The sequence below is a fragment of the Scyliorhinus canicula genome, chromosome 5, assembly GCF_902713615.1.
Source record: "Scyliorhinus canicula chromosome 5, sScyCan1.1, whole genome shotgun sequence".
Taxonomy (NCBI): domain Eukaryota; kingdom Metazoa; phylum Chordata; class Chondrichthyes; order Carcharhiniformes; family Scyliorhinidae; genus Scyliorhinus; species Scyliorhinus canicula.
The window spans coordinates 142,399,709-142,413,214 of NC_052150.1; positions in this window are offsets into that span (position 1 = coordinate 142,399,709).

Genomic DNA, 13,506 nt, shown 5'->3' on the forward strand with positions numbered 1-13,506 from the left:
GGCAGGTTTGGAGCTGGTGGGGAACCCCGTGACCGGAGGAGAAGGGGCAGCGAGATAGAAGCAAGCGGCGGGGGAGGAGCGTGGCCTGAGGCAAGGCCTGATTTTTTTTTTATTTAAGGAGAAACGTGTTTTTAATTATTTTTATTATTAAAAATTTTTTGAATGTAATTTTTTATTTTGTTTATTTATTTTATGATTTTATTTTATTTTTTATCTCGAGATTGAAGAAAGTAGAAAAATACTAAGTGGTTAAGGGATGCCAAAAACAGCTGTGAAGAAGGGAGGAAACGCGGGTTCGCTGCCAAAGGAGGGGACCAGTAAAAGCGCTGACAGGATGGCGGATGCCGGACCGCGTGGTGGGGCCGCACAACTTACAGTGGAAAGGATGACCGAGGTGATGGCTGTGGAGCTGGAGAAGCAGTTTGCGAGGCACATGGAGGCGTTGAGGAAGGAGATGGCAGTCGCACTGAGATCATTGGCGGAAGAGGCAATCGCCCTGGTGAGGGCGGATGTGGCAACGACATCGGCCGAGGTGCGAGAACGGGTGAAAAGATGAAGGAAGTGGAGGAGGCCATGTCGCAACACAGCGACCAGCTCACCTCGATGGGAGACGAACTAAAGAGGGTGGTGGCAGTCAATAGAGGACTCAGGACAAAGCTTGAGGACTTGGAGAACCGCTCGTGGCGGAAATATCTGAGAATTGTGGGCTTACCTGAAAGGGCAGAGGGCTCAAGGCCAACTGTGCACTTTGCTAAGAGGCTGGCGGAGTTGATGGGGGAGGCTGAAGACCCCTCCCAATATGAACTGGACCAAGCTCATCGGTGGATAAGGTCGAAACCCAAAGTAAATCAGCCACTGAGAGCAGTAATTATCTGCTTCCATAAATAACACATGAAGGAGAAGGTGTTAAACTGGGCAAAGCAGAAGCGGGAGGTGCAGTGGAATGGAGCTGGAGTTCGGATTTACCAGGACTTGACGGTGGAGTTGGCAAAGAGACGAGCGGTGTTCAGCCGAGTGAAGGCGGCACTGTACAACAACAGATTGCGATTTGGTACGGTACACCCGGCAAAGCTGAGGGTGACATATAATGCCAAAGATTTTTATTTTGGAACGGTGGAGGCGGCTGAGGCGTTCATGAAAGCAGAAGATTTGGGAAAGAAATGAGGAGTGGAGCTGGAAGAGAGATTATAGACCGTGACTGGGAAGCTGGAAAATGTATAAATGTTATAACTTTCTTTTCACTGACCTATATTATAACTTACCTGACTTCACACTGTTGTAGAGTTTAAGTGTTTGTTAGGTTTCATTGGCATTTTTGCTCCTTTTCTTTTGTTGCAATGTTATATGTTATTTCATTGAATTGCATGGGTTAGATTGTTTTTCTTTTCTTCTGGGACTGGGTGGGAGGGGCCAGTGCACCTTTTTGGGGAGAGGGGGACTACCCGTACTAGCTAACTAAAGTAGGCTAGTGAACGGAGGTCAGTTGACAGGAGGGCTGCGGACATTGGAGCCTGGTTAGCAGGTTTTGATGGGCCTATGAGGCGAGCATGTGGTTGGGGGGGGGGGGGGGGGGGGGGGGGGGGGCGGGGAGAGGATCCATACTGGGTGAGATTTTTTTCGAGGGGAAGTGCAGGGGGGAATTCTGGGAGGGGAGAGGGAATTTGATGTTAATAATGGAAAGGGACGGTCAAACTCATGGGGCAGGGCCCGGTGGTATGATGATGGTCAGCACAAGGGTACGGTTCCAGATAGATAAGGTGGTTGCAGATCAGAGGGGTAGGTATTGATTGTGACAAGGGTGCTGGAGGGGTGGCTATTGGCGCTGGTAAGTGTATATGGTCCCGATTGGGACAATGTGGGATTTAGCGAAGAAGGTGTGTGGGGCTATCCCCGACTTGGACACACACGAACTGATAGTGGGGGGGGACTGGAACTTGGTGCAGGAGCCAAAATTGGACAGGTCACGGCCGCGATCGCTAGTCCCGTCCGGGGGGAGGGGAGTGGGGGGGGGGGGGGGGGGGTGGCGAAGGCGCTGGCTGGGCTAATGGTGGAAATGGGAGGGGTGGACCCTTGGAGGTTTCTGCACCCGAGGGAGCAGGAGTACTCATTTTTCTCAGCAGTCCATAAGGTGTACTCATGGATTGACTTTTTCATGGTGGGGAAGGCGCTGCTGGCTGGGGTTAAAGGGTTGGAGTACTCGGCAATTCCAATATCAGATCATGCTCCGCATTGGGTGGATATGGTACGGGAGAAGGGGATGGTACAGAGACCAGGGTGGAAGTTAGATGTGGGACTGTTGGGGGACAGAGGGTTCTGTGACAAAATTGAAAAAATAATCAAGGAATATGTAGGCTTTAACTGCACAGGTGAGGTGTCAAAATTGGTTGTCTGGGAGGTTTTAAAGATGGTGGTGAGGGGTGAGGTGATCTCGTTCAAGGCGAGGCTAGACAAAGAGGAGAGGTAAGAACATCAGAGGATAATAGATGAGGTGTTGGAGGTAGACAGGAGGTATGCAGAAGATAGGGACCCAGCGCAGTTGGAAAAGAGGAAGGAACTCCAGGCAAGCTTTGACTGACTATCTACCAGGAAAGTGGTATGCCAATTGAGGCGAGCAAGGCCAGTTTATGAGCATGGAGAGAAGGCGGGTATGTTGGCGGGCCAGCTCCATAGGGAGGCTATGGCAAGTGAAATTGTCCAGGAGCGGGACAGGGGAGGGAAGTTGGTGGTAGCTCCAGATCAGATTAACAAGGTCTTTAAGGAATTTTGTGAGAGGTTGTACAGGTCAGAGCCACCTGGGGGAGGCCGAGAGATGCAGGAATTTCTAGATGGGCTGGGGTATCCGAGGTTAGGGGAGGGAGAAAGGGCTACATTAGAAGGAGCAATAGTGGAGCAGGAGATAAAAGATGTGATTGGGAGGATTTAGTCGGGGAAAGTGGCAGGGCCGGATGGGTTTCCGGAGGAATATTATAAAAAATTAAAATATAAGCTGGTACCGCTGATGGTGGGGATGTTTGAGGAGGTGATAGGGAAGGGGGTGTTACCACAAAATTTGGGGCAGGCATCGATTTCCCTGTTACTTAAGAAAGTTAAGGACCCGACGGAGTGTGGGTCGTATAGGCCCATATCACTTTTAAACGTGGACGCAAAGATATTGGCGAAGGTACTGGCAGGTAGGCTGGAGGAGTGCCTCCTGAAGGTGATAGGTGAAGATCAGACGGGGTTTGTGAGAGGGAGGCAGCTCTTTTCGAACATTAGGAGGGTATTGAATGCGGTTATGCTACCAGTGGAGGGGAAGGAAACAGAGGTGGTTGTGGCATTGGACGCCGAGAAAGCGTTTGACAGGATAGAATGGAGTTATTGATGGCAGTTCTCGAGCGGTTTGGAATTGGACCCAGATTTGTGGACTGGGTAAAGCTATTACGTTAAGGAGCTGAGGGCCAGTGTCCGCACAAATAACACAGCTCAGAATACTTTCCTCTCCACCATGGAACTAGGCAGGGATGTCCTATATCCCCCCTCCTGTTTGCACTCGCGATTGAGCCATTGGCCATCGCATTAAGAGGTTCGGGGGTATGGAAAGGGATAGTGCAGGGCGGATAGAGCATAGGCTGTCCTTATATGCCGATGACTTGTCACGTCGGAATCACATGTGTCAATAGGGGGAATACTGGAGCTGCTTTGGGTGTTTGGGTCTTTCTCAGGTTACAAATTAAATCTAGACAAGGGTGAATATTTTGTGGTGTCTCGGCTAGGGGTGGGGGCAGGAATGGGGGGGCTGCCATTCCGTAAGGCAGGGACTCACTTTAGATACCTGGGGGTGCAAGTTGCCTGGGAGTTGTGGGGGGCTCCGCAGGTACAACATTTCTAGTTTGGTGGGGAGGGTGAAAGCTGATCTGGCAAGGCGGGATGGTCTCCCTCTGTCAGTGGCGGGCCGGATACAGGCGGTTAAAATGAACATGCTGCCGCAATTACTGTTTATTTTATTAGAATTAGAATTAGAATTAGAAAGGTGCTACTACAGAGAGGAAGGCAGGCAGGGGGTTTGGATCTTCCGAACCTGATGTTTTATTACTGGGTGACGAATATGGAGAAAGTACGGAGCTGGGTCAGAGGGGTTGACTCCCAATGGGTCAGAATGGAGGAGAATTTGGGTAGGGGATCAGGATTGAAGGCGCTAGGAAGAGCGCCGCTTCCGATAGCCCTGGGGAGATACTCAGGGAGTCCGGTACTAATAGATTCGTTGAGAATTTGGAGGCAGTTTCGACAGCACTTCGGGTTGCGGGCAGGGTCAAGGGAAATGCTGATTCGGGGAACCATAGATTTGAGCCAGGGAAGTGGGATGGAAATTTTCAGAGATGGGAGGAGAAAGGAATTAGGACACTAAAAGATTTGTTTCTTGGGGTCGTTTTGCAGGATTGAAGGAGCTGGGAGCGAAGTATGTGCTGGAGCAGGAGGACATATTGAGATACATGCAGGTTCTAGACTTTGCCAGAAAGGAGATACAGAGCTCCTGGTAGAACCGGCCTCCACATTGCTGGAGGGGGTGCTGACGACAGGGGGACTGGAGAAGGGGGTAGTATCGGTGGTTTATGGGGCTATTTTGGAGGAGGAGAAGGCGCCGCTAGAGGGGATCAAGGCAAAGTGAGAGGAAGTGTTGGGAGAGGGTATGGAGGAGGGGTTGTGGTGTGAGGTGCTCCGGAGGGTGAACACCGCCACCTCTTGTGTGAGGTTGGGACTGATACAGCTGAAGGTGGTGTATAGAGCGCACCTTACAAGGGCGAGGATGAGCCGGCTCTTTGAGGGGGTAGAAGATGTGCGTGAACATTGGTGGGGGGTGGGGGGGGGGTGTTAATCACGTTCATATGTTTTGGTCCTGTCCAAAGCTTGAGGATTATTAGAAGGAGGTGTTTAGGGTAATCTCTAAAGTGGTGCACGTGAAACTGCACCCAGGACCTCGGAAGGCCATATTCAGGGTGTCGGACCAACTGGGGTTGGAAACGGACGCGGAGGCAGATGTTGTGGCCTTCGCCACGTTGATCGCCTGAAGGCAGATCCTGTTAGGGTGGAGATCAACCTCTCCACCCTGTGCCCTGGAGTGGCAGGGGGACCTGCTGAAATTCTTGATGCTTGAAAAGGTTAAATTTGAACTGAGGGGAAATATGGAGAGATTTTACAATTCATGGGCCTTATTCATTATGCACTTTCGAGAATTGGATCACATCAAACATTAGGGGGGTTGGGGGCTGGGACGGTTGGTGGGAGGGGGGAACTGTATGTGTTAATGGTGACTATGGGTGATTCCTGATTCCTCTTTGTCATTTGTTTATGTTAACATGCGGGCTAATGTTTGGGGTTTGGTGGGAGGATGGGATCGTTGTTATTGATATGGGGATTGACATTACATTCATTAATGATTATTGATTATTGTTGGGTGTAAATTTGGGAGTAAATGTGAAAACGGAGGAAAATTTAAAAAATGTTAAAAAAAGGTTTTCCATGCAAGTGAGCTAGCTGCACAGCAGATCAGTACGCTCAACCTGCAACATATTGGCACCAATCGTGAAGATGCCAGCGCCATAAACACTGTGATGCACTCACAAAAGAAACATGGCCGGGATTCTCCTGCCCCCCCGTCGGGTGGGAGAATCTCCGGGGGTCAGCGTGAATCCAGCACCCGCCGTCCTCCCAATTCTCCCGCCCCCCAAAAACCGGCATGGCGTGAGTCGCGCCGCCCGCCTCGGAGAATGGCGGGGTCCGGCGCAACTCAATGGGCCCCAGGGCTGTCCAGATTCTCCGGCCTGCGATGGACCGAAGTCCCACCCGTTCTATACTAGTCCTGCCGGCGTAAATTGGAGTTGGTCCCTTACCGATGGGACCTGGTGGCGCGGGCGGTCTCCGGGGTTCTTGGGGGGTCGTGGGGGGACCTGGCCCCGGGTGGTGCCCTCACGGTGGCCTGTCCCGCCATCGGGGACCACTGATCTGCAGGCGGGCGTGTGCCGTGGGGGCACGCTATTCCTTCCACACCGGAGGCCGTGGTCATCCACCATTCCCAGTGCGGAAGTGACTCCATGTGCACATGCGCGGGTATGACGCCAGCACGCGCTGGCACTCCCGTGCATGCGCCGACTCGTGCCGGCCGACAGAGGCCCTTCGGCGCCGGTTGGCGTGGCGCCAGGCCCCTATGCCGCTGGCCGCCGGGCGCCAACCACTCCGGGGCGGGCCTCGCCCCTGAAAGTGCGGAGGAGGAGGTGTCCTGCCGGGTACGGGAGAATCCCGCCCATGGTCTCAGTGCCTGTGGCCATTTTGAGCGGCCAGCCAGATCCGCCATTTTGTGCCAGCAATGCAGCAATCAACATTTGCCACGGCAATGTCCCACACTTGGACAGGTCTGTTACACGTGTGGCAGAATGAATCACTTTGTTAGGCGATATCTCTCACATCCAATGGTTGACCAAATAGGACTAGTTAGTGTAGATAATGAGATATTCATTGATGACCTGGCTGCTGTAAATATGATTTCAACAGAGGACGTGAATAGTCCGACCAGCCAAAACGGCAATTTATTCCTCACCATCAGCCATAGTGATGCGGATGCGAAGACCATAGAAGCTAGATGGACGATTTGATTGATGGTTAATGGAACGCTAACCTCATGCAAGCTCGACACGCCGCTTACCGGTTGCTAGGCTGCGCCCTCCTGTAAAGGTAAAGGAGTGTAGTAATTCCATTTGGCTTACCACACCTCGTGGTGCATTAAGGCAGACTTGAGTCTGTTCCCATAGCTAGTAATTCTTGGCACAGGTCGCTAGTCTGTCACCAGGGACTTATAGTTTGGGGGGCTACCACTCCACATCAACCTCCGCTGACCATGTGTCTCCACCCCTCTTACCATCAGCCTTTGGCTTGCTTTGAAGAAATTGCAAGTTGCCACACGCAACCCCTTTGGCCACGTTATGAACACACCTTCCTTGGCCATCAAGTCCTGGGGTGGGACTCTAACCTGGAACTTCACCACTTAGGCCACTGAAGTGTGAAGGGATATGAATGGATCAAAGTTGCAGATGGTCTTTACAAGCTGTCAATTACAGACCACTAGACAAAAGCTGTCAATGGCCTGCAGACAGTGAATCTGTGGAAACAAATGCAGGCACAGCTGCTCCCTTTCGAGGAATAGACATGTGGAGCCGCATGGTAAGTATTACAGCTATAATGCTTCCCACTCCCCCTGTGTGGACTGCTCTCTAGCTTCCATACAGGTGTCCCTTTTCTGGGGGGAGGGGGGTCAGTGTGAGGGTGGTCATCTGTGTGGCAGGTGGGGTGCTCATGTCAGGATTCTTTTTAGCAGGGGGTTCCTGTGGGGGTCCCCCGATTACAGGGGTCCCTGGGGAGGGGCAGTCAGGTCACCCCATACTAGGGGGTGGGGGGCACCCAGGAAGTCCGGGGGTGAGGTGCTGCCATGTGGTGCGGGAGAAGTAGCGGCTGATTTGTGTTGGGGCCGATTGCAGTGGGGATGGTGTCAGGGAGTGTAGGGAGGGGAGTAGAGGGAGGGGAGAGAGGTGAGGGAGGGGAGGAGGTGGATGGAGGTTTCAATATCCAGAAGCAGCACTGCCAATTGATCTTGAACTGCCCTTGTCACCTGGAGTCCAGACTTCTTCACCTACACCAGTAGGTATGTCCGTATCATGCTCCATTTGCTCTCCTCCAGTTCTTCCATTTCTAGTGGCAAGTCACCTTCCGGGTGAATGCTTAGTCCATGCTGAAGGGCAAAGTTGTGTAATGCACTACACACTACAACTGTCATAGGTTTCATCTTCTCTGGGGGTGTTAGAGTTTGGCTTCAGGCCTTCCTTCAGCATTTCACAAAGGCGACCCATTGATTGCTTGCTGAAATCAGTCTCCTGGCACACATCTCCTCTGACATCATTTCATATGATGTCCTTTGCCTGTACACTCTTAGGGATTGGTAATTGATTTGCTTTTATCGCCATGCGGAGATGTAGCTTGACTCTTCTCTCATAATTCCTGCGCCTACATTAAAGTCTCAAGCTTTCAATTATGTTAAGAAGTCAAGCTAAAAGTGATGTACCGGCGGGGGTAGAGCATGACTCCAGATTTTGAATTTGCATTGGTTTCTGCCAAACCTATCAGAGAGATGGCTCACATTAGCTTACAGGAGACTTGCAGATGTCAACTAAGGCATGAAACTTTGCTGAAGCATTTGAAGTAATCGCTGAGGTTTGTAAGGATCACCATTACATCAGGGAGGCTCTTAAACAATAGAGCTTAAATACATTGTGAAACCCAAATGCACTTTAGCTGAAGTTTATTACATACACTCCAAACCCACTCTACCCATTATGGGTCTTTTAATGGAATTAATATCCTCATGTGACACCAAACTCACTTTATACATTAAGATACTTTTTGATGGAATTAACAGCCTCATGACAAACCAAAGTTAAAAAATATATCTTTCTTTCAAGTTATGTGCATTTTAAACATATTTCTAAACACTATTATAAAAGATTATAAAGATTATATTCACTGACGAAATGCTCTCTGATGTTTCCTGCCTCTGCTCGATGATTCTGGACGGAAAAAAAAGTGCTAATAAATAAGGGTAAAAACTTACCTAACATCAGGGCAAGCAGACCAAGTAAGCGCTGTCCCATGATTTAGCATTGAGCTGCTTCAGTGTAACACTTGCAGCAACGGACTTCACAAATACTGAAATAGAAGGTTGAACTTTGAGCACTTTCAACACACATTTCCGTGCATCACAACATCCATATGGTCCCGGCGCATGTGTGTGGTGTAGCCACCTGGGGTGGCCACTGCCCAACACAAAATGGAAGATTGCAAGGAATGCAGGGAAAATGGACATGTTGTAAAGCAAGCAGCTTGCAAAGCGATTGTATATTGGGACGGCTGCAGAAACCAGTTTTGACTGCTGCAGAAACCAGACAGCACTGTGAAAAGAAACCAGTTAACATACTGATGAGGCGATACCGGGCGAGTCCCAGATACAATGGACACAAGTTAAACACAGAGCGATACATTCAATGGAAGACCTTTTGGCGCCAGAGAAGCCCAAAACAATAAGTCCCAAGAACCGCCCCAGCGACCGAGGAACTGCCCCATGTTTGGGGGGTTCAAACATATCGATTGGGAAGAGACCCAATCGATGCCAAGCAGGTTAGGGAGTCCGCCCAAAGGGGTGCGGATCCCCAGGGACCTATAAAAGAAAGGTCCCACACATGGTTCAGTCTTCTGATCCAGCCTTCGGACAGCAGCCACCAACAAGCAAGTGCCTCCCAACGATCGCTACCAGAGATAGGCACTCCTGACCCCTTTTTAATTGATACCAACCTGAAGTCTGCAGACCAGACCAGAGCAAGAGGCCTTGTTCCCTGACCCAGCAGTTCCTTTGGGATAAGTATTAGTTATTTAGCGGTAGGAATAAGTTTAATCCTTTTAGCGGAACTCAGCTGTTTGGACTTACTAATTGGTGTATGGTTTTATTGCTTTGAACTTCACCTTGAAGCTTGTGGCGGTGTCTTAACGACACCTGGCGACTCCAGAGCTTAGAACAGAAACAGAGCCAAATTGAGTGTTAAGCACACTCACCCAGAATGACCAACAGTGGAATACAATCTCCGTACGCCAAAAGATTCAACCTAAGTTATGAGATACTGTCTGACCAACAGAGTAGAAAAATGGAAAATAGGAACAGGATGAGGCCTTTCGTTCCTTCGAGCCTGCTCTGCCGTTTATTATGATCATGGCTGATCATCCAACTCAATAGCCTAATCCCGCTTTCCCCTATTATCCTTTGATCCCCTTCACCCTAAGTGCTATATCTAATTGTTTCTTGAAAACATGCAATGTTTTGGCCTCAACTACTTCCTGTGGTAACGAATTCCACAGGCCGACCACTCTCTGGGTGAAGAAATTTCTCCTTATCTCTGTCCTAAATGGTCAACCCCGTATCCTCAGCCTGTGACCCCTGGTTCCGGGCACACCCACCATTGGGAACATCCTTCCTGCATCTACACTGTCTAGTCCCATTAGAATTTTATACGGTACTATGATATCCGCTCTCATTCTTCTGAACCCCAGCGAATACAATTCTAACCGATTCAATCTTTCATCACACATTACTCCCACCATCCCAGGAATCAGTCTGGTAAATCTTTTCTGCACTCCCTCTAGAGCAAGAACATCCTTCCTCAGATAAGGAGACCGAAACTGCACACAATATTCCAGGTGTGACCTCACCAAGGCCCTGTATAATTGCAGCAAGACATCCCTGTTCCTGTACTCAAATTCTCTCGCTATGAATGCCAACATACCAATTGCCTTCTTTACCGCCTGCTGTACCTGCATACTTACCTTCAGTGACTGGTGTACGAGGACACCCAGGTCTCATTGCATATTCCCCTCTCCTAATTTATAATCATTCAGATAATAGTTTGCCTTCTCATTTTTGCTACCAAAGTGAATAACCTGGCAGTTCTCCAAATTGTACTGCATCTGCAATTCATTTGCCCACTCACTCAACTTGTCCAAATCACACTGAAGGATCTCTGCATCCTCCTCACAGCTCACCCTCCCACCCAACTTTTGGAGATATTAAATGTTGTCCCCTCATCTAAATCATTAATATATATTGTGAATAGCTGGGGTCCAAGCAATGATCTCTGAGGTACCCCACTAGTCACTGCCTGCCAATTTGAAAAATACCCATTAATTCCTACTCTGTGGCCTATGACGCTGAGGACCCGGGTTCGAATCCCGGCCCTGGGTCACTGTCCATGAGGAGTTTGCACATTCTCCCCGTGTCTGCGCGGGGGTTGTGTCGCCCCCGCAACCCAAAGATGTGCAGGGTATGTGGATTGGCCACATTAAATTGCCCCTTAATTGGAAAAAATAATTGGGTACTCTAAATTTATTTTGAAAAAGAAAAAAAAAAATTCTACTCTGTGTTTCCTGTCTGCCAACTAGTTTTCTATCCAACTCAATACATTACACCTAATCCCATGCATTTTGATTTTACACACTAATCTGTTATGCCGGACTTTGTCAAAAGCCTTCTGAAAGTCCAAATATACCACATCCACTGGCTCCCCCTCGTCAACTCTACTAGTTACATCCTTGAAAATTTCCAATTGATTTGCCAAGCATGATTTCCCCTTCATAAATCCATGCTGACTCTGTCCGATCCTGTCACTATGTCCTCAGTGACCTGCTATCAAATCTTTGATAATGGATTTTAGAATTTTTCCCAACACTGACGTCAGACTTACTGGTCCATAATTCCCTGTTTTCTCTCTACCTCCCTTTGTAAATAGTGGAGTTACATTAGCTACCCTCCAATCTGCAGGAAGTGTTCCAGAATCTATAGAATCCTGGAAGATGACCACCAATGCATCCACTATTTCTAGGGGAACTTCCTTAAGTAGCCTGAGATGTACATTATCAGGCCCTGGGGATTTATCAGCCTTCAGTCCCATCAATTTCCCCAACACCATTTCGCGACTAACATTGATCTTCTTCAGTTCCTCGCCCTCACTAAACCCTGCGTTCCCCCACATTTCTGGTATCTGATTAATGTCCTCATTTCTGAAGACAGAACCAAAGTATGTGTTTAGTTGCTCAGCCATTTATTTGTCCCGTATTATACTTTCCCCTGTTTCTGACTGTAAGTGACCTACATTTGTCTTCACTAATCTTTCTCTCTTCCAAGACATCTAGAGACCTTTACAGTCAGTTTTGATGTACCCCTCAAGCTTCCCCTCGTACTCTATTTTCCCCTTCGTGATCAATCCCTTGGTCCTTCTTTTCTGAAATCTAAACTGCTCCCAATCTCTCAGACCTGTTGTTTTTCTTGGCCAATCTGTATGCTTCTTCGTTGGATCGAATATTATCTCTAATTTCCCTTGTAAGCCATGGATTGACCACCTTTCTTTTTTACTTTTGTGCCAGACGTAATAAACAACTGTTGCAGTTCTCCCATGCACTTCTTAAATATTTGTCAATATCTATCCACTGTCATCCCTTTAAGTAATGTTTTCCAGTCTATCATAGCCAACTTGCACCTCATACCATCGTAGTTTCCTTTAAGATTCACCATCCTAGTCTTAGAATCAACTACTTCACTCTCCATCTTGAAAACTTCTATCAAATTATGGTCGCTCATCCCCAAGGGGTTGTACCCAACTAGATTGCCAATGATTCCATTCTCATTACGCAGTGCCCAGTCTCGGGTAGCCTGCTCTCTCATTGGTTCCTCAACCTATTGGTCCAGAAATCCATCGTGTATGCACTCCAAAATTTCCTCCTCTACGTTCTTGTTGATTTGCCCATTCTATATGCAGATTAAAATCACCCATAGTTACAGATGTTCCTTTATTGCATGTGTCTCAAATTTCCTGTTTAATGCCATTATCAACATCACCACTGCAGTTTGGGGTCTACATACGATGACAACTAATGTTTTTGCCTCTTGGTGTTTCTCAGCCCTACCCATCCAGATTCAACATTGTCAGAGCTAATATCTTTCCTCACTATTGTGTTAATTTCCTCTTTAACCAGCACTGAAACTCCACCGCCTTTTCCTTTTTGTCTCTCCTTCCTAAATACTGAATACCCTGGGACATTCAATTCCAACCCTGGTCACCCTGCAGCCATGTCTCTGTAATCCCGATTATATCATACCCATTTACGTCTATTTGTGCTATCAGTTCATTTGCTTTATTGCAAATACTCCGTGTGTTAAGGCACAAAGCATTTAAATTTGTCTTTTTAACATTACTTATGTCACTCCCAATATTTTTCACTGTGGCTCTGTTTGAATTGGGCCCTTGAATTTTCTGCCTATCGCTTTTCTTATTCCCCTTTCTGTCTTTTGATTTTGTCTTTGTTTCCTCCTCCTCTGACTCCTTGCATTGGTTCCCATCCCCCTGCCATATTAGTTTAAACTCTCTCCCAACCACTCAGGCAAATACTCCCCCTAGGACATCAATCACGGTCCTGCCCAGTACTAACCTGTCCAGTTTGTACTGGTCCCACCTCCCACATAGCTGGTCCCAATGCTCAGGAATCTGATACCCACCCCCTCACACTATCTCTTCAGCCACGTATTTATCCGATATATCCTGCTTTTCTACTCTGACTAGCATATGGCACTGGCAATAATCCTGAGATCACTACCTTTGAGGTCTGACTTCTCAACTTTCTTCCAAACTCCCTGTATTCTGCTTTTCGGACATCATCCCTTTTTTTTACCAATGCCATTGGTACCAATGTGTACCACAAACACTGGCTGTTCACTCTCCCCCTTCAGAATGTCCTGCAACCACTCCGAAACATCCTTGACCCTAGCACCAGGGAGGCAACATACCATCCTGGAGTCTTGTTTGTGGCCACAATAATGCCTGTCTATTCCCTTTACAATTGAATCCCCTATAACTATTGCATTCCCACGCTTTTTACTCCTCCCCTCTG